This window comes from Helianthus annuus, chromosome 13 (assembly GCF_002127325.2).
Source record: "Helianthus annuus cultivar XRQ/B chromosome 13, HanXRQr2.0-SUNRISE, whole genome shotgun sequence".
Classification (NCBI taxonomy): Eukaryota; Viridiplantae; Streptophyta; class Magnoliopsida; order Asterales; family Asteraceae; genus Helianthus; species Helianthus annuus.
In genome coordinates, this window is record NC_035445.2 from 155,877,843 (window position 1) to 155,896,910 (window position 19,068).

A 19,068-nucleotide genomic window follows, 5' to 3' on the forward strand; every position below is an offset into this window, starting at 1 on the left:
TATTCATTAATAATTAATAAATAAAACATTAACTTTTAAAACTATTTCATTCAATCGGTTACGTAACTTTTATAAGTGTTCCAGGTCACTTAACGTTGATTTTTCATTAAAATTTTATTAATTTCATAGGTAACCGTGGTGTTAGTGGATTTTTTTCTTTTTCCCGTGAAGACCTAAATTGTAACTTGTTTTTTTTTTTTTTTAATTTTTAATGTAATTAAAGTGTTTTTATTTTTAATAAATATAATTTCATATATTAAAATAATCTGACCCCAACATGCTCCATTTTTTTTACACGTGGAAAAAAGGACATGACTCGATTTGAATGTTAAGTTATCTAATTTGGAGAAAAACGATACGAGTGACCTAGTTAGAACACTTTTAAAACTTAGTTACTGTTCTATGACATTTTCTCTTATTTAAACTTTAACCCTTTCGAAATCCAATCCTATATAAAGTTAATTAAAGTTTTCATACTATATAAACTAGTAATATGACCGGCGGGTGAAATGTCGTGAGCCCGTTGTAAACATCGTATGGATTAGTACAGGTATTATGTGATGTGTTAACAAATGTTTTAAAAACCGGATTTTAAAACATTGGCGTTAACTATATGAAAATGTCTGTTAAAACGTATTTGTTTTAATTAGATGTAAAATATATAAGTATTGCGGTTGGATCAAAACGTAAATTAAATCGAATTTATACCGTACAATCATAACATATTATAAGTGAACTGACTCATACATAGGAAATATATAAAAAGAGACATAAAACGTGTATAAAAAGAAAAACTAAAATGTGTAATAAAAAGGAGTAACTAGAGCTTTTAAAAAGAAACCATAAAATGATAAAATAAGACAAACTCACTAAACATAAACATGAGTGTTTTTGCAAAGCGAGAAAACTAAGGTTAGAAGGGGTAAACATCAACTTTAAGTTTTAGCATAGATAAATAATATAATACCAATTTTACTCGTCTCGTGTTACCGTCAATTAAAATGTATTATACTCGACTCCACTTGGTTCAGAACAAAATTTACGTCAAAACATATACCAATTGGAAACGCACGTAAAATAAGCATAAAAATATATGATATTCGACCTTATTTGTTTCCAAAAGTAATTGACGTCGAAACGTAGACAGACTCGGATTTAAGCCGACACATACATAAAAATACGCACATAAAATTAGTTTTTCTTAAGTAAAGGAACAAAAGAGGTAAGTTCAAAATTTTAAAAACCTGAGGAAGTCAAAATGATATTTTATAAAATAGTTCTTAAAAAACGAAATCAGTGAAAGAAAGTTACTGAACAAAATTAAATTAGTAAAAAAAAATTAATATGTTAAAAACGTATAATAATAATATATATGGTACAAGGGTAAAATTGGAACAATAGAAATTGGATGTGTTAGTATGTAAAAATGGAGTAGTAGTCTAGGGGTCAAAATTGGCACTTTTTTGTTGCTTATTTTAGATTGTTTGATTTTACGGGCGTATGTGGTCGATGATGATATGGATGGTTAGTACATATGTCTATTGTCTATGTCTTTGTGTCGTGTCATGTTGATTTATAGGATAGTATAACATGTAATAGGGCTTGAATGTTAGAATTGCTTGGTTTTGTAATGTATACATCCGGACGGACGAGACACATCCGTGCGGATAAGTGACTCATCCGTACGGATGAGGTGATCCGCCCGAACAAGTCAATAGCCCCAACCTAATGTCTATATAAAGGTTGTTTGGGGCGTATGAACTCAGGACTTGGATTTCATTCTTGTCACACCCCGATTTCCACACGTTTCACCGGTGGGCCCGGTGGGGGATTACCGTGACGTAGTTGGCAACAATACAGTCAAACAACACAATATATAATATGCACAGCGGAAGCAAAAGATAGATATATTTCAACTGAATGTTAATGTAATATCATGTATCACAAATAGTTGAAATAATCCACAGGGGATCAAAAAATAAATAGGAACATTGTTCAACAGTTTGACGTCCAAGCTTGCGAGACTTATTGTGGACTCTAGGAGAAAGCCAGCCTAGTTCGTTTAGTACATGCAGTTAACCTTTTGGGAAAATACGTCAGTTTACACTGGTAAATACATTCAACTGACACTTTTGTAAAAGGTATAATAAGATTGATTTGAATGCACGTGGCACAAACTTTTATAACTTGGGATAATTATTTAATATAATACTTGTAAAGAATTACATGTTTCTTTGCGTTCAGTAGCCCGTTCCGTAGACCGGGTTAAAGACTAATAGACACACCACAGGTATAATACCCACAAGGTTAATCCTTAAGTGAGATACCATTTTTCATATGCAGCTGTCAGGTGTACGCCTACACCCCGTGCTTAGGTCGTGGCCATCTCGTAAGATGATGCCAGGGATATCCGGGACATGGTCATTAACCCCCCAAAGGCTTTAAGCAAACAAATCAAATTTTTAACGGGTCATCTTGATAATACTTAAACACTAATCGATTAAGATCAAATGCCCGACCAAGCGGTATTTTATATACCGTACCCCAAGCCCGTATAGGGAAATAAGTTAAAAGTATTTACCTTCGCAAGTATAATTCACAAACAGCTAATGCAAGTAGCTTTTACCAGGTCTCCTATTCTGGAACGAAGGTTAAAATAACCTATTAGAATCCTAACGGGTCTTTGATTAAGCTTAAACTTAGACCGGTTAGTTTTAACGAAAGATACGGTTCGAACGCATGATTAAGCGAAGACCGGAATAAAATGTGATTTAGACCCGACAAGTTTGAAGACTTGTTTAATATGGGTAATCCAATCACATTCTGGATTTGAGATAAAGACAACAAGGTTTGACCCGTTTCGGCTAATTTATGTAAACTAGTTACCTAAACCGAACCGAACGCGTAAATGGCGTAACGGGTAACCGTAAGAGTTCTACATAGGTTTCCTAAGTTAATATGCTCTAAAGAGGTTGTGATATCAGTAGGATACCTTCCATTATGCCCATAACGAGTTTAATCCCAATATACGCCCCGTAGGGGTATTTTGGTCATTTTAAAGATAATAAAAGAGATTATTTATACTTCTGATATTCGGGTCTGAATAAATCAGTAAAACCACTTATTTTAACAAGTTACATCAGTAGGTAATAAGTCTTACTTGACAAAATGGTTTTAAACTCAAACTATGCGTTTAATTCGCGTATAAAGTCGTTTTAAGCGATTTCCGGGTTAAACAAGAAATCTGAGTTTTCTGACCAAGTTATAAAGTTCAAAATACTTTATTTACTATTTAAAATTAGTGGCAACTGGATTCGTGTCAAAATACTATGTAGAACTCATTTTAGGTCCGAAAAGGGTATATTCGGTATTTACCGAATCAACGCCATAACCGCAGGTTATGAGCAGGTTAAAAATAATTAAAAATCTTTAAAAATCCCAAAATATTATTTTACATCAGTGTGTAAAAGGTTTGGTGTCGAAATTTTGGGTTTAGATAGGCTTTATGTTAATTGCGCCGTTTAATTACAAAAGTTTTCTTAATTGCGCTATTTAGCATAACTCCTATTCTTGACCTTGAATTGACATGAAATTTTTAGGGACATGTTTAGAAATCAGTAACTAATGTTATTGTCCTTTCACATATCCAAAATTCTCGTTTTAAGGTCAAAAGGGCATTATGGTCAACTTTAAGCATATAACGGAAAATGTGCAAACGACTCGGACAAATAACGAACCAGCCACAGAGGGTTATACCATCATGTAACCTAGTCCTAAGAGAGGAATAAGGCATATCTAAGTTATACCAAATCGGTTCAGAACTGAAGTCAAAGCAAAAGTCAAAATTTTGCGACTTTCGGTTCCGAACCGGGTCAAAACAGTAAATGGTCGGATCAAACAAGCTTAGACCAGTTCTTATACTTATTATCAAGTTATATGAGTGATAAAACAGGTTACATGCCATCTACACTGTTAATTATGCGTTAAATCGAAAATTAGCATTCTGTTGACTTTTTCTAAGCAACTTTGACCCGACATTTGAACTAGTTAGAGTGGGAATCAGAGGGTGCCCTTTTAAGGGTTTAATGCCCACATAATTACCAACATATAACTAACTTTGATTCGACTAGTTGATGTGTGTAAAATGCAACATATAAATTACATCAAATGAGGCATAAAACTAACCCTTTTTAAGTACTAATGTTGGAAAAAGTGTGCTTTTGTCTTCCTTTTGTATTTTCAGGGTTAAAAGAGCTTAAATGAACAAAAGAAGCAAAAATGCAGCCAAATCCAACATAAATACAAAGAAAAGGAAGAAACGTGGCATGCTTGACTCCTCGACAGCATCTCCCAAAGCAAAAACAAGAAGAAAGCTGAGCATGGGGCTGTGCCCAGCTGAGCATGGGGCTGTGCCCAGCTGAACACGGGGCTGTGCCCATCTCAACACGGGGCATGTCCAGCTCAACACGGGATCGTGCTCAGCGAGCACGGGGCCGTGTCCAGGATGGTCAACCCTGGCAGAAAAGACAAAAGTGATAGAAGCTTCTGTTGCCCACCACGGGGCCGTGCCCAGCGGACACGGGGGCGTGGCGAAAGTACTGCAGGCGCATTAATTGTAATTGCGAATTACAATTAATGAGGAGAGAGATTTTCAAACGGGCACGGGGCCGTGTGCAGCGGACACGAGGCCGTGCCCAGGCTTGTGTTCAGCCTATAAATAGGAGTGCTTGGCTTCATTGCAACTCATCCCTTGGCACACCACCTCTCTCACACTTCATCCACCACCCACCACCATCACTACACCATCATCCACCACCATCACTACACCATCATCCACCACCATCATCCATTGTCCATCATAGAGTGTGTGAGTCGTCTCGGGATCCAAGATTGATCGTAAGAGTTCTTGACAATCAAGGCCATGTTTGCCTAAGTCTCTTACATCACTTGGTGAAGACAAGTGTTTAGTATAATACTTTTTATTTTTAATCTTTTGCACTTTTTATTTGGTTTTGTATTAATGACTTTAATAACTAGTTGCTTATGTTGAAGGTGACTTTTCCTTATCGTTTGTCCGTGGTGTCTTGGCATTATTTTACTGTCTATATAAAATAAAAGATTTTCACCATTCATATCTCCACGGTCTATATGGAGGTATGTTGGCTACCTGGTCGGGGGTTAAGGGAACGGTTTGGTAAGGGTCTTGCCCTTGTTCAGTGTTTAGAGGTCCTGCAAGGGACCTGGGTCAAATTTAGTAGGATCTCCTTCAATGCCCATAGGTATTGGATGGCGGGGATCCAAACTCTTTGACCCCCTCATAAGTTAACTACTATTAATACTATAACCCGGCTATTTAGGACTGTATCCCTGCTGACTCAGACTACTTAGTCGAGGGTAACGTCACCTCCAAAAGAGGGGCCTACCATAATTTGCATTAATAACTTAATTCATTATCTTTCAATAATCCGACCCTTTAGGATTGTATCCTTGCTGACTCAAACTACTGGGTTGAGGGTAACGTCGCCTTCAAAAGAGGGGCCTACAACAATAACTAAGATAATCTCTTAAACAAGTGCAAAAGTGCGAAAATAATCAAAGGTTATACTAATACACGAGTCAGATCCAAGTGATTCATCTTGTCTATCTGTTTTTATTTTTATTTTATTTTCAGCATTTAGTTAGTTTCTTAGTTTAAAAATCTTTTCTAACATTTTGATTTGATTAGACGTTGAGGATAAACCGGTACTAAAAGCTCTTGTGTCCTTGGACGACCTCGGTATCTTACCAACACTATACTACGTCAACGATGGGTGCACTTGCCCATATGTGTGTTTAGTGTTAGTAAATATCGTGTTTTATAAATTTAAAACTTGGCTAAAAGTGTAAAAAGGGCTTAAATATACATCTAAATTATATTACGCTGCACGCACATCACTAATCACTGGACCATTTGTGATTAATCGTTAAGTCAACTGTTAATTACGACGGATTGACTTTTAAGCTAAAACTAAGCAAAAACTTAACTAAGAAGGGTTAAGTACACTTACTGAAGTCCTATGCACGACCAGAGATGCTTAGTGAAGACACTTGAGCTCCAGAAATGATCAGAAGTGTTGAATGAAGGTGTGGTTACAACGGTTGCATCTCATGGCCTTTTATAGTGATCATGGATGCATTAGATCATGACACACAAGTCTACAAGTGTAACCAGATCATCAACAAGTGTCTCTGAGGCCTAGAGGTCATTTAGGGGGCGCCCATGCTGTTGCAATAATGTTTAAAGTCGGTTAAAACACCAAACAGTGCTGCTGCCCACGTATTCTGCATCTGGGAGTCTGACGCAGCCCGCGTAAGACCTTAACAAGGCTTATGCGGCCCGCCTTAATCTCACTGGCAGAAATCAAATCTTCGCACTATCGACGCGGCCCGCGCAAGCCCTTGCTATATCTTACGCGGCCCGCCTGAGACCTGCTGTAAGATTTTTCAAATCTTTTTCAATTATTGCAGTTGGCTCTTGGTTTTACGGAGGGGTAACTTTGCATTTTGGGCCTTTCTTATTTACGTATAAGGGCCTCGTGGCTTTTACCCGTCTTGCTATGTCCTCGGTTACTTTATTACTACCTGAAAAGTCTTAACTTTCAATGTTGACGCGTTCAACCCCTCATGTGCGAATTTGATCATGACTTTCTCATTTAATAACGGAACTTGATGAAATTTATATCGTGCATTCTAGTGAGCATATTTTACCGTTACAAAGCCTCGGGTTTGTTAAAGGGTCACTCAGAGGTATAACTTAAACATGTTGACACATTTAACCCCTGTAGTTTGTAATCTCTCACTTTCTTCCACATTTTGTTCCCTATGATCCATGATTCATTCGTTTGAAGGTATGAGCATCATGTAGGGTTACTGTAAAGTATATTTATCCCTTGTTGACATTTTGAACCATTAAATTCACATACTTTCTATGTTTGTCAATTTTAGTCCCTCTGTAGTATTTATTACCACGTGCAAACTTATGACACGTGTCATTACTTTATAGGACGCAAATTTTCGAGATGTTACATCCTCACCCCCTTAAAAGAAATATCGACCTCGAGATTTACTGAAACAAATGAGGGTACTTTTCTTTCATCGTGGACTCTACCTCCCACGTGTACTCGGGACCTCTACGGGCATCCCATTTAACCTTTACAATCGGTATATACTTCCTTCGAAGCTTCTTAACCTGTCGATGCTCGATCGACACAGGTTTTTCAACAAACTTTAAGCTCTCATCGATGTGTACATCTGTATGTGGTATAACTAGTGATTCATCAGCGAAACACTTCTTCAGATTGCAGATGTGGAATACATTGTGAATACCACTGAGCTCTTCGGGTAAGTTTAACTTATAGGCAACTGATCCGACACGTTCGATAATCTCGAAGGGTCCTATGTATCTCAGGCTTAACTTGCCTTTCTTACCGAATCGCATCACCCCCTTCCAGGGTGATACCTTAAGCAATACCTTGCCACATACCTCGAAGTTAAAAGGTTTACGCTTCAAGTCTGCGTAGCTTTTCTGCCTATCACGGGCATCTTTCAGACGGTCACGAATCTGAAACAATCTTGTCCGTCGTTTCAAAGATTATTTCAGGTCCTGTCAATTGGACATCTCCAACTTCCACCCAACAAACGGGCGTTCTGCCCTTTCTACCATACAAGGCTTCAAAAGGAGCAGCTTTAATGCTCGTATGGTAGCTATTGTTATATGAGAACTCGATTAATGGAAGGTGGTTATCCCAACTACCACCTAAGTCAATCACACATGCACGAAGCATGTCTTCCAAAGTTTGGATTGTACGCTCACTCTGTCCGTCCGTCTGAGGATGGTAAGCCGTACTGAAATTTAAGCACGTGCCCAAAGATTGTTGGAAACTTTTCCAAAAATGTGACGTGTATCTAGTATCTCTGTCAGAGATAATAGACACAGGCATGCCATGTAGAGATACAATCTTATCTAGGTACAATTGGGCTAACATGTCGGAGCTATAAGTCTCCTTAATGGGTAGGAAATGTGCTGACTTAGTCAACCTATCAACTATTACCCATATCGTATCATTTCCTTTCCTTGTGTTTGGCAACTTGGTGATGAAATCCATCGTCACCATTTCCCACTTCCACTCGGGAAGTTCAGGCTGTTGCAGCAAACTTGACGGCTTCTGATGTTCAGCTTTGACTTGTGCACAAGTCAAGCATTTAGCAACATAGGTGGCTATGGACTTCTTCAAGCCTATCCACCAAAAGTTTGCTTTCAAATCCTGGTACATCTTGTCAGCTCCAGGATGAACGGAGTATTTGGAACTGTGGGCTTCCTGGAGAATAACATCTCGTAGTCCCCCATAAACTGGAACCCATATTCGTCCATTTAACCTTAAAATTCCGTCCTTGCCATAGGATAATTGTTCTTCAGTTACCCCTAGCTTTTCATTAGGATAGTTAGTTTCTAGCACAGCTTCTTTCTGTGCAGCTAACAACCTTTCATTCAAACTATTCTTTATCTCAATGCTCTTGGCATTGATTCTAATAGGCTTCACCCTTTCCTTTCAGCTCAAGGCATCGGCGACTACATTCGCCTTGCCAGGATGGTATCTTATCTCACAATCATAATCATTCAAAGTCTCCATCCACCGTCGTTGCCTCATGTTCAAATCCTTTTGATTCAACAGGTGCTGGAGGCTCTTGTGATCAGAATATATCACGAATTTGATGCCATACAAATAGTGCCTCCATAGCTTTAGTGCAAATACAACGGCACCCAATTCTAAGTCATGGGTGGTGTAATTCTTTTCATGCACTTTCAACTGACGTGAAGCATAGGCAATAACTTTGCCTTTCTACATAAGCACACAACCCATCCCGGTGTGTGATGCATCACAGTATACTACAAACTCTTCTATTCCGTCCGGCAATGTCAACACAGGTGCATTGCTTAGCTTCTGCTTAAGGATATCGAAGGACTCTTGCTGCTTAGGACCCCAGTTAAACTTAACATTCTTTCTAGTTAAAGAAGTTAGGGGTGCAACAATCCTTGAAAAATTCTCAATAAAGCGTCTGTAATAGCCTGCCAATCCTAAGAAGCTGCGAATTTATGTGGGCGTCTTCGGCTCTTGCCAATTCATGACAGCTTCCACCTTGGTGGGATCCACTTGAATACCACACTCACTAACCATATGTCCAAGGAATTGGACTTCTGGAAGCCAGAATTCACATTTAGAGAATTTGGCATAAAGCTTTTCTTGTTGAAGTAGTGAAAGAATACATCGAAGATGCCTTTCATGATCAGCTTGGTTCTTCGAATAGATGAGAATGTTGTCTATGAAGACGATGACAAATTTGTCCAAGTATGGCTTGCAGACACGGTTCATGAGATCCATGAATGCCGCTGGTGCATTAGTGAGCCCGAAAGGCATCACTAGGAACTCGTAATGACCATAACGAGTCCTAAATGCAGTCTTGTGTACGTCTTCATCTCTAACCTTCAATTGGTGATAACCTGACCTCAGATCGATCTTAGAGAAGTAGCTTGCCCCTTGAAGTTGGTCGAACAGATCGTCGATCCTGGGTAATGGATACCTATTCTTGATAGTGACCTTGTTAAGCTCACGGTAATCGATGCACAGACGCATCGATCCATCCTTCTTCTTGACAAATAAGATTGGTGCTCCCCAAGGAGACGAACTAGGTCTAATAAAACCCTTGGCTAGCAATTCATCCAGTTGTGTTCTTAATTCCTTCATCTCTGTTGGTGCCAATCTGTAGGGTGCTCTTGCAACAGGTGCTGCCCCAGGGATAATGTCAATCCTGAACTCCACTTGCCTATCTGGGGGTAAACCAGGTAGTTCTTCGGGAAAAACTTCAGGGTATTCAGAAATGACAGGGATATCTTCAATCTTGGGTTTCAGCTCATCGATAGTTACTTGTGCCATATAGATGACACAACCCTTTTTCAAACATCTAGAGGCCTTGAGCATAGTCACTTGCTCAGGCAGTCCATACTGTGTATCTCCGTGAATGGTAAGTGATTCACCTGACGGAGTCTTGATCACCACTTGCTTCTTCTTACAGATAATCTGGGCCTGGTTATGAGATAACCAGTCCATACCCAAAACTATGTCAAAACCAGCTAACTTCAAAGGAAGTAGGGTCAAGGGAAAAGAGTGGTTCTTAATAGATATGGAACATCCTTCTAAAATGGTTAAGGCGGTTTCTAAGGTGCCATAAGCTAGTTCCACCTCATACTTCACACTTAAAGTCTTAACAGGTAAACTCAGCAATTTACAAAACTTATTGTCTACGAAAGATTTATCGGCTCCTGAATCAAATAGTACTCTTGCATAGACATCATTTATACGGAAGGTACCTGTGATCACATTGTCCTCCTGCACAGCTTCCTTTGCATCCATTCTGAAGACCCTAGCATTAGTCTTCTTTCCTTCATCAGCTTTCTTTGCATTCTTTGGGCAATTTGTCTTAATGTGCCCCTTTTCATTGCTACTGTAACACGTTGCGTCCTTCAGCTTCTTGCATTCCAGGGTCTTATGTTCCGTGGATTTGCAAATCCCACAACGTATCGACTGAGATTGGGATTTGGAGTCAAGTCTGCATTTCCCAAAATGGTATTTCTGGCTAGTCTTACACTTGGGCTTATCCCCAGGCTGATGCCCATCTTTCCTTGAACCAGATCCTTTCTTGTGGTCATTGCTTCCACGGTGCTTCTTATTCGATCGACGCGAGTTGTCGTCATCATCGTGCTTTCTCTTCTCGGCATCCTTGTTCATCTCAGCCTGGCCGCATCCAGCGTGAGGGATAAGGATATATCAGCTACTGACCTGAATGTAGCTGGCCGAGAGGCTTTCACACTAGCCTTTATCTCCGGAGCTAAGCCCCCTATGAAACGAGCTATTCTTTTTGGTTCCGGCGTCACCAGATAAGGAACCAACCTTGACATCGTGTTAAAGCTCGAAAGGTAAGCTTGGTGAAGGGGTATGGTCCCAGATCTCGCGTCAGCATCGACCGCGAGTGACCATTACCCTTATCAAAACCCCCACTAGTTAACAACCTACTTGTGCCCATGCGGGAACGCGTCGACACAAGGGTTGAATCCAATCTATCTAGTAACAGAGGAGGACTTACATAGGACATGAGAACGGTAGAGTGATGCGACATAGCATCACATCTGGTGTATGAAAACGGAAGTATTCACAGCGATGCGGCATCGCACGGCATCCAGTGAACACTTCTATCAATACAGGAAAGCCTTACCTTAGGCATAGAAGAAGATGAACGTAGCGGTACGGCTGACACCACACCATACGGACATTTTCGTCACGACAAGGGATGCAGGCAAGACGACGATGCGGCTAGCACCGCATCTCGCGTATTCCTTGATCACAAGTAGGAGACGCGGTAACTTCAGATGTTACCGCACGTAGCGATGCGGCTTGCACCGCATCCTATGCACTCAAGCAAGTGGTACTGACACCACAGTGCAAGTGGCACCAATGGCAGTTACCTGTCAGAGCTACGTAAGCAATGGACTGACGTGGCGTAACCTCCATAACCGACGAGCCTGACACACCTGAAAAGGTGCAGCACGTCGTCAGTCCATCCATCATCATCCTCCTTCACTCCTCGGCTATAAATACCAACCCCAAACCAGGTTTGAGGTATCTTCTCACAACTCTCTCACTACTACTACTATCTTACTTTGCTTCCCAAGCAAACTACTGATTCTCACGCCGGAGAGTGGTAACAAGGAGCACCCCCCACCCCATCCTCCTTGTTACGAGTCACGGCTTGTTTCCTTGTGCAGGAGATCAACCACCGGTGATCCAGCCAGCGATCCTCGAGAGGAAGGGATTAACCCTTCTTGACGAGACCAGTGTGTTAACCCTGCCCGGTTAACCATTGTTTCATCATTGGCGCCCACCGCTACTCTTAGCATTTTCTAAACCATCCGTTTTCCTCTCTCACGATCATGACTGATCACCAAAACAACACTGCGGATAACCAAAATCCTCCAATCCCAAACCCGGTAGGGGTCAATGCTTCGACCTCCCAACCCGGACACATTGGCACGTCCACACAAAGGAGCCCCTCCTTTATGTTCGGACATGACTTATCACAGTTCCCATCTGTGATCCCACCAGGCATGACCGTTCATGCCTGGTACGAGCAGCAGGCAGCCACGCTGACTGCAGCATACAACCGCGCTTGTACTGAAGCGAATATACGAGCTGGGCTTCCCCCAGCACCGCACACCCCTGTTGAGCGTATTTTACAATACGACGGCAGGATACATTCACGCCCGGCTTCAAGAAGCCGACGCAAAGAACGGGGATCGTCTTACTGTTCGGTCCACACCCTCAACGAGGATGATTCCTCATACGGGTCCCACACCAGAGGACCGGTACATACCCGCCTTGGCCCCCATGGCGAGGACAGGAGGCGATCAACCTCCAGACGTGGCCCAGGCATTCAGAGCCGATTGGGCCCACAACCATACACCGAAGGATACGGTCATACCGACCCGGACGACCATAGCTACCGCGGTGATTCGCATGACACCAGTAGCAGACCGGGAGGACGCAACTATGTTCCTCCCAGTCATCCCCGCAACACATATCTTAGGGCGGCAAAACGCCCTGCGAACGAACCATACAGGCCAAAGGCAGCGGCCGAAAATTCCTAGTTCGGCCCTCGGATTGCCAACGCCCATGTCACCACGACAAAGTTCCCATTCAACGTTGGGAAATACAGTGGTTCGACCGACCCGGACGACCACATGAATGTCTTCATGGGCGCGGGCATCAACGGCCAGTGGGATGAACCCACTTGGTGTAATTTTTTCCCCCAGACCCTTACGGGCCTGGCCAGGGCATGGTTCGATTCTTTGCTAGTGGGATCACTGGATTCATTCGAGGACTTGCGTACCAAGTTCCTCGCACATTTTTGCCAGCAGCGACGCCACGAACGAGATTCGTGTGACGTCATGAACATCTGGCGAAGGGACGACGAATCGCTCGAAGCATTCGTCGTCCGATATAATAAAGAGTGCCTGGAGATAGGTGACGTGGCAGACCAGATGGCATGAAACCACTTCATCCGGGCCGTCAAAGACAGAGAGATGATCTTGACCATCTCTGGCAAGGAGGGCTTGCCCAAAAAATGGGAAGATGTCATGACCGCGGTCAAGAAATACGCCCAGACACAGCGGTCACTCGAACCGCATGTGGCAAAGGCAAAACCCCAAGCCGAAACATCCCAACAAGGGTCCAAGCGTAACAATAAACGCAACCGGGATGTCGGAAATCGCGATATTTCCAAACCATACTTCCCGCGAACCAACACGTCCGACCCAAAGAACTACAACCCCGCCCGAGACAGTCGGGCGTCAAAAAAAGAATCTCGGGACCGCAACTGGACCGAGATCACCATGTCGCCAAGTGAGGTCCTCCTTGCGGACCCACAGTTCTTGCGACCTGCCCAACCAATGAAGTCCAAGAAAAATCAGGACCTCACACTCTACTGTGAGTACCACAAGGACTCGGGCCACACCACCAACAACTGCATCAGTCTCCGACTGGAGATTGAGCGCGCCTTAAAGGAGGGGAAACTGCAACATCTTTTGCCAGGTGGGCAAAAACCCACCAAGCGCATTACCCCTCATGGCGAAGGTACCTCCTCCGGGAAGAGAACCATGCACGTGGCTTCCACCCACATGATCCACGGAGGCAAGGGCAGGCCGCGAAAAGCGGCAAGAAGGCCGGAATGTGACTGGAAAGACGAGCAAGTCGTCTTTCCACAAGTCCGAGGCGGACCGCGCGATAGGCGCGGCGTCGTCATTTCAGGCCAACTGGCACACTACTGCACCGAGCGTCTATTCATCGACCCGGGCAGTACATCTGATATAATCTACGAACAATGCTTCAACCAGTTCGACCAGGAGGAGTTGCAAGCAGTAGATTACCCGTTAACCGGGTTCGCAGGGGAAACTGTCTTTCCCCTAGGCCAGATTACTTTCCCTGTGCGTCTTTCCAGCGGAAACCGCACAAGGACAGAAGAGGTAAACTTCATGGTTTTACCTCACACCTCCAGATATGACGTACTCCTCGGGAGAGAATCCCAAGGAGATTTCAATATGATTACGTCGGTCCCCCACTCTGCGGTTGGTTTCCCAACCGAATTGGGGGTCGCGATAATCTATGCCCGCAGGGACGTCATGATGTCGGACGAAGTACGTCCGACCAAGGTCGCAAGGCCCACTCCCAACGACCAGCCAGAAAAATGGGTTTTCAACGCGAGATACCCAGAACAAAAGGTCACATTGGGTCACGCCTTGTCCCCGACCACCAAAGCGCAACTGAAGCAGCTTCTCTTCAGTAACCAAGACATCTTCGCGTGGACACCCGCAGACATGACCGGGGTCCCACGTGATATTGCGCAACATCACTTGAATACCATGCCAGGTATTAAGCCAGTGATCCAAGGCCAACGCCACCTTGGGTCAGCTAAAAATCAGGCGATGCAAGAGCAGATCGAAGAACTGCTCTCCGCAGGCATCCTGCGGGAAGTCAAATACCAGACTTGGTTGTCCAACCCAGTCATGGTAGAAAAACCGTCCGGGGGCTGGCGCATGTGCGTCGATTACAAAGACCTTAACAAAGCCTGCCCCAAGGATTGTTACGCACTTCCAGAAATCGACGAAAAGGTCGATAATCTCGCACCATTCAGGTGGAAGTGTTTCCTCGATTGCTACAAAGGATACCATCAAGTACAAATGGCAATCGAGGATGAAGACAAAACGGCATTCCGGACTCCCACCGGAAATTACTGCTACACAAAAATGCCGTTTGGGTTGCGCAACGCGGGCTCAACCTACCAAAAGTTGATGAACGACACTTTCCGCGGCCAAATAAGCAAAAGTGTCGAAATCTACATGGACGACCTGGTCGTCATGAGCATGGAAGAAGATGCCATGCTCACAGATATTGAAAGAACATTCCAAACTCTGCGAAGCGTTAACATAAAGCTCAATCCAGGGAAATGCTCGTTTGGAATGGAAGAAGGCAAATTCCTTGGATTCATCGTAACTAAAGATGGATTCAAGGTAAACCCGGAGAAAGTCCAGGCGATCGAGCGCATGCCATCGCCTTCATCGATGAAGGATATGCAACGGCTAGCCGGCAGGCTAGCGGCACTCAACAGATTCTTAGCCAACCACGCAGCTAAGTCTTATCCGTTCATCAAGACCCTGCGGAGCTGTTCAAAGAAAGAACAATTCCAGTGGACCGCAGAGGCTGAACAGGCCTTCCGGGAAATGAAGGAGTGTTTGATACAACTCTCAACTTTAACCGCACCACGCAAGGATGAGCCACTCATACTATACCTATCCGCCGCGGACAATGCGGTGGGTGCGGTATTAATAGTGGAGCGAAAGGGGGTTCAAACACCCATCTACTACATCAGCAAGATGCTCAACGACCCAGAGACGAGATACTCAATAATGGAGAAATTGGTGCTAGCATTAGTGCACGCTTCAAGACGGTTACGACGCTACTTCGTAAACCACGTCATCACAGTGCTAACCAATTACAGGATCGGCCCGATCCTCTCCAAACCCGACATCTCTGGGAGATTAGCGAAATGGGCAATCGAGCTGGGCGCGCACACGATACATTATAAACCGCGCCCCGCGATTAAAGGCCAGATCTTAGCTGATTTCGCCGCCGAAGTACCGGTGAATCGCATCCAAGAATGCGAAGAAGCACAAACTCCTGCACCACCGCCACCCTCCTCAGAGACATGGGCACTCTTCACAGATGGTGCCTCCAACGACGAAGGGGCGGGTGCAGGTCTGCGACTCGTCAGCCCTGACGGCCAAGAACTTACATATGCAATCCGCCTCGAATTCAAAAGCACAAACAACGAGGCAGAATATGAGGCTCTGTTAGCGGGGCTACGTTTAGCAGTCAAAATCGGCGTGCAACATCTGGAAGCCCACGTCGACTCTTTGTTAGTTGCAGGCCAAGTACGCGGCGACTATGCCGCAAAGGGGGATATCATGATCCTCTACCTCGAGCAAGTCCTGCAACTAAAATCCAAATTCGCTTCGTTCAATATTCGCCATATTAATCGAAGCGAAAACAAGTCCGCGGATGCACTATCGAAACTTGCATCTACCAGCTTCCAACACTTGGTAAAGGAGATACGCATCGAAATCCTGCAAAATCCTTCGGTACCCCTGCGCCAAGTCAACGTCATTCAATACGGTTCAACATCATGGATGACACCTATTATCGCATATCTACAATCATGTGTGACTCTCGAAAGCAAATCGGAAGCACGCAAACTACAATACAAAGCGTGCCATTATCAAATGGGAGACGGTATCTTATACCGCAAATCATACCTCGGGCCACTACTACGATGCGTCAACCCCCAGGATGCCACATACCTCATTCGAGAGATACACGAGGGCATATGTGGCATACACGCTGGACCACGCATGGTAGTGGCCAAAATCATGAATGCCGGGTATTACTGGCCCGGCATGCACCTGGACGCCGTCAAAGAGTTGCGCAAGTGCATCGACTGTCAACGTCATGCTCCAAAAACCTTGCGGCCAAAAAACAACTTAGTCCCCGTCACAACCGCATGGCCCTTTCAGAAATGGGCAATTGACGTTGTGGGACCTTTCCCTGACGCCCCAGGTGCGGTTAAATTTATCATAGTAGCGGTTGATTACTTCACCAAATGGGTAGAAGCAAAACCACTCGCCTCAACCACTGCTATGATAACAAGAAAGTTCATTTGGGAACACATCATCTGCCGTTTCGGATTACCAATGTGCATTGTCACCGATAACGGCACCAACTTCGCTGCCGACGAATTTCAAAAATGGCTAGAAGAACTACATATTGAGCACATATTCTCATCAGTCGCACACCCGCAAGGGAACGGCCAAGTTGAGAGTATCAATAAAAGCCTAGTCGAAGGGATCAAGGCACGGTTGGGAACGGCCAGGCGTGGCTGGGTCGATGAACTCCCAAGTATCTTATGGGCTCACCGTACAAGCCCAAAAACAAGCAATGGGGAAACACCCTTCAGCCTAGTCTACGGTTCGGAAGCGGTGATCCCCGCAGAAGTAGGTCTCCCCTCTCCTAGAATGTTGGCTATTGAAAAACTAGACAACAACATGGAACGCAGGATCGATTTGGACCTCTTGGAAGAAAGGCGCGAAAACGCTGCCATCAACGAGGCCAAATATAAATCCAAACTTGAAAAGTACTACAACGCGCGCGTCCGCGTTTGTACTTTCAACCCAGGAGACTACGTCCTACGCGACAATGAGGCATCTAATGCCGAGCGCCCAGGCAAACTCGCCCCCAAGTGGGAAGGACCCTACCTCATCAAAGAGGTCTTAGGGAAAGGCGCATACAGATTGCAAACACTAGAAGGCGAACCTATCACACGCACATGGAATGCACAACAGCTTCGACGCTGTTATATGTAAGCCATGTTCTTACATTTCTCTATGTAACCTATCGGGCCGCAGGCCATTTGCAAATAAATAAATAAGCAACTTTATACATTATTGTTTGTTATTACTATTACAAATGCGTGTTCCACTTTGCGGTATCCCAAAAACAGATTGGCAAAATCTTCATTCGCGATACCCATACAAAGTGGTAACCACAGACAAATATTGTAATAGGCCATCAAAAGGCAAAAAGACTTGCATGATCATCCGGCCGGATAAACAAGTTTTTGTTAAACACTTAAACACAATTCCTGAGCCCAAAAAGGCAAACAATGGAATTGACGCGGACTCATACGACAAAGGTATGGAGTACACTTGACCCCATCCACGAATGGGTAGAGTTCCAGATATATAAGTTTTTACAAAGCTTACACACTTCTAAGAACCCCAACGCGGTAAATACTAGAATTGACGCGTACTCATACAACAAAAGTATGAAGTATACTTGACCCCGTTCATAAATGGGTAAAGTTACGCATACATACGTTCAGATATGCAAGAATTAAAAACACTTGTATAAACTGAACAAAGAAACTTTGTATTCAAAAAATTCAAGCACCTAACATGATGCTTAAATGAATTTACATAAAGTTCCTATCCTATACAAGAGGAATACAAAAAGGAGGCACAATAGCCAACCTAAACCCTATTTTGTACCGCTGGTTCCCGCATCTCCTCCGGCACCACCAGCGGGTTCTTCCTCTTCCACATCCGGATAAAGCATCCGCAAGCGGTCAACATAGTCCGCAACCTCCAAACAATCGTCCAGTTCCCCTACACAGGCAAGGGGCGTATCATAAAAGGAGGCTACGGCCGCTTTCAGGCGACCTTCGGTATCCACATCACGGTACCCGGATGCCTGATCAGTATAACCACCTGCGGATAATACATTGATATGCCCAATGCAGCGGTTATAACCAGCCTTAAAGCCAGCATCGCGCGCACGTTCCTTAACCAGGTCCAAACCAGATGCGGTCTCAGGGGCATTCATGATAGCCTCAACAATCTGCAATAAAAAGATCATAAGTCTTGGATACTAACCTAAGCAAATGCAAAGGCAACGGATACTTACACGCGCGATGCCGTGAGTCCGCAACCACTCACGGTCAGCTTCCAGCTGGTTAAAAGAGGACACCAAGGCATCCTTGGCCTCAGCAGCGGCGTCAGCCCGCTTCTCCGCAGCAGACACGCGGGCAGTAAGGTCTGTAACCTCGACCTCCCGGGCCTGAACCTCAGCCTGTTACAAAAACAGCAAACAGTTCACTCGATAAGTATTTTCAAAACAATAGAGGACGAAAGTAACAAAGTTAAAGAAACGTACCTGCAGACTGTCAACAACTTTGCCTAAACGAATGCGCTCCGCATTCGCCTCTTCAAGAGCCTTGGAAGAACGGCTCCCCTTCTCTGCGGCCTCTTCAAGGGCCTTTGAGGCACGAGCCCCGGCTTCTTTGGCCTCTCCAAGCGCCTTCAGGGCGTCGGCC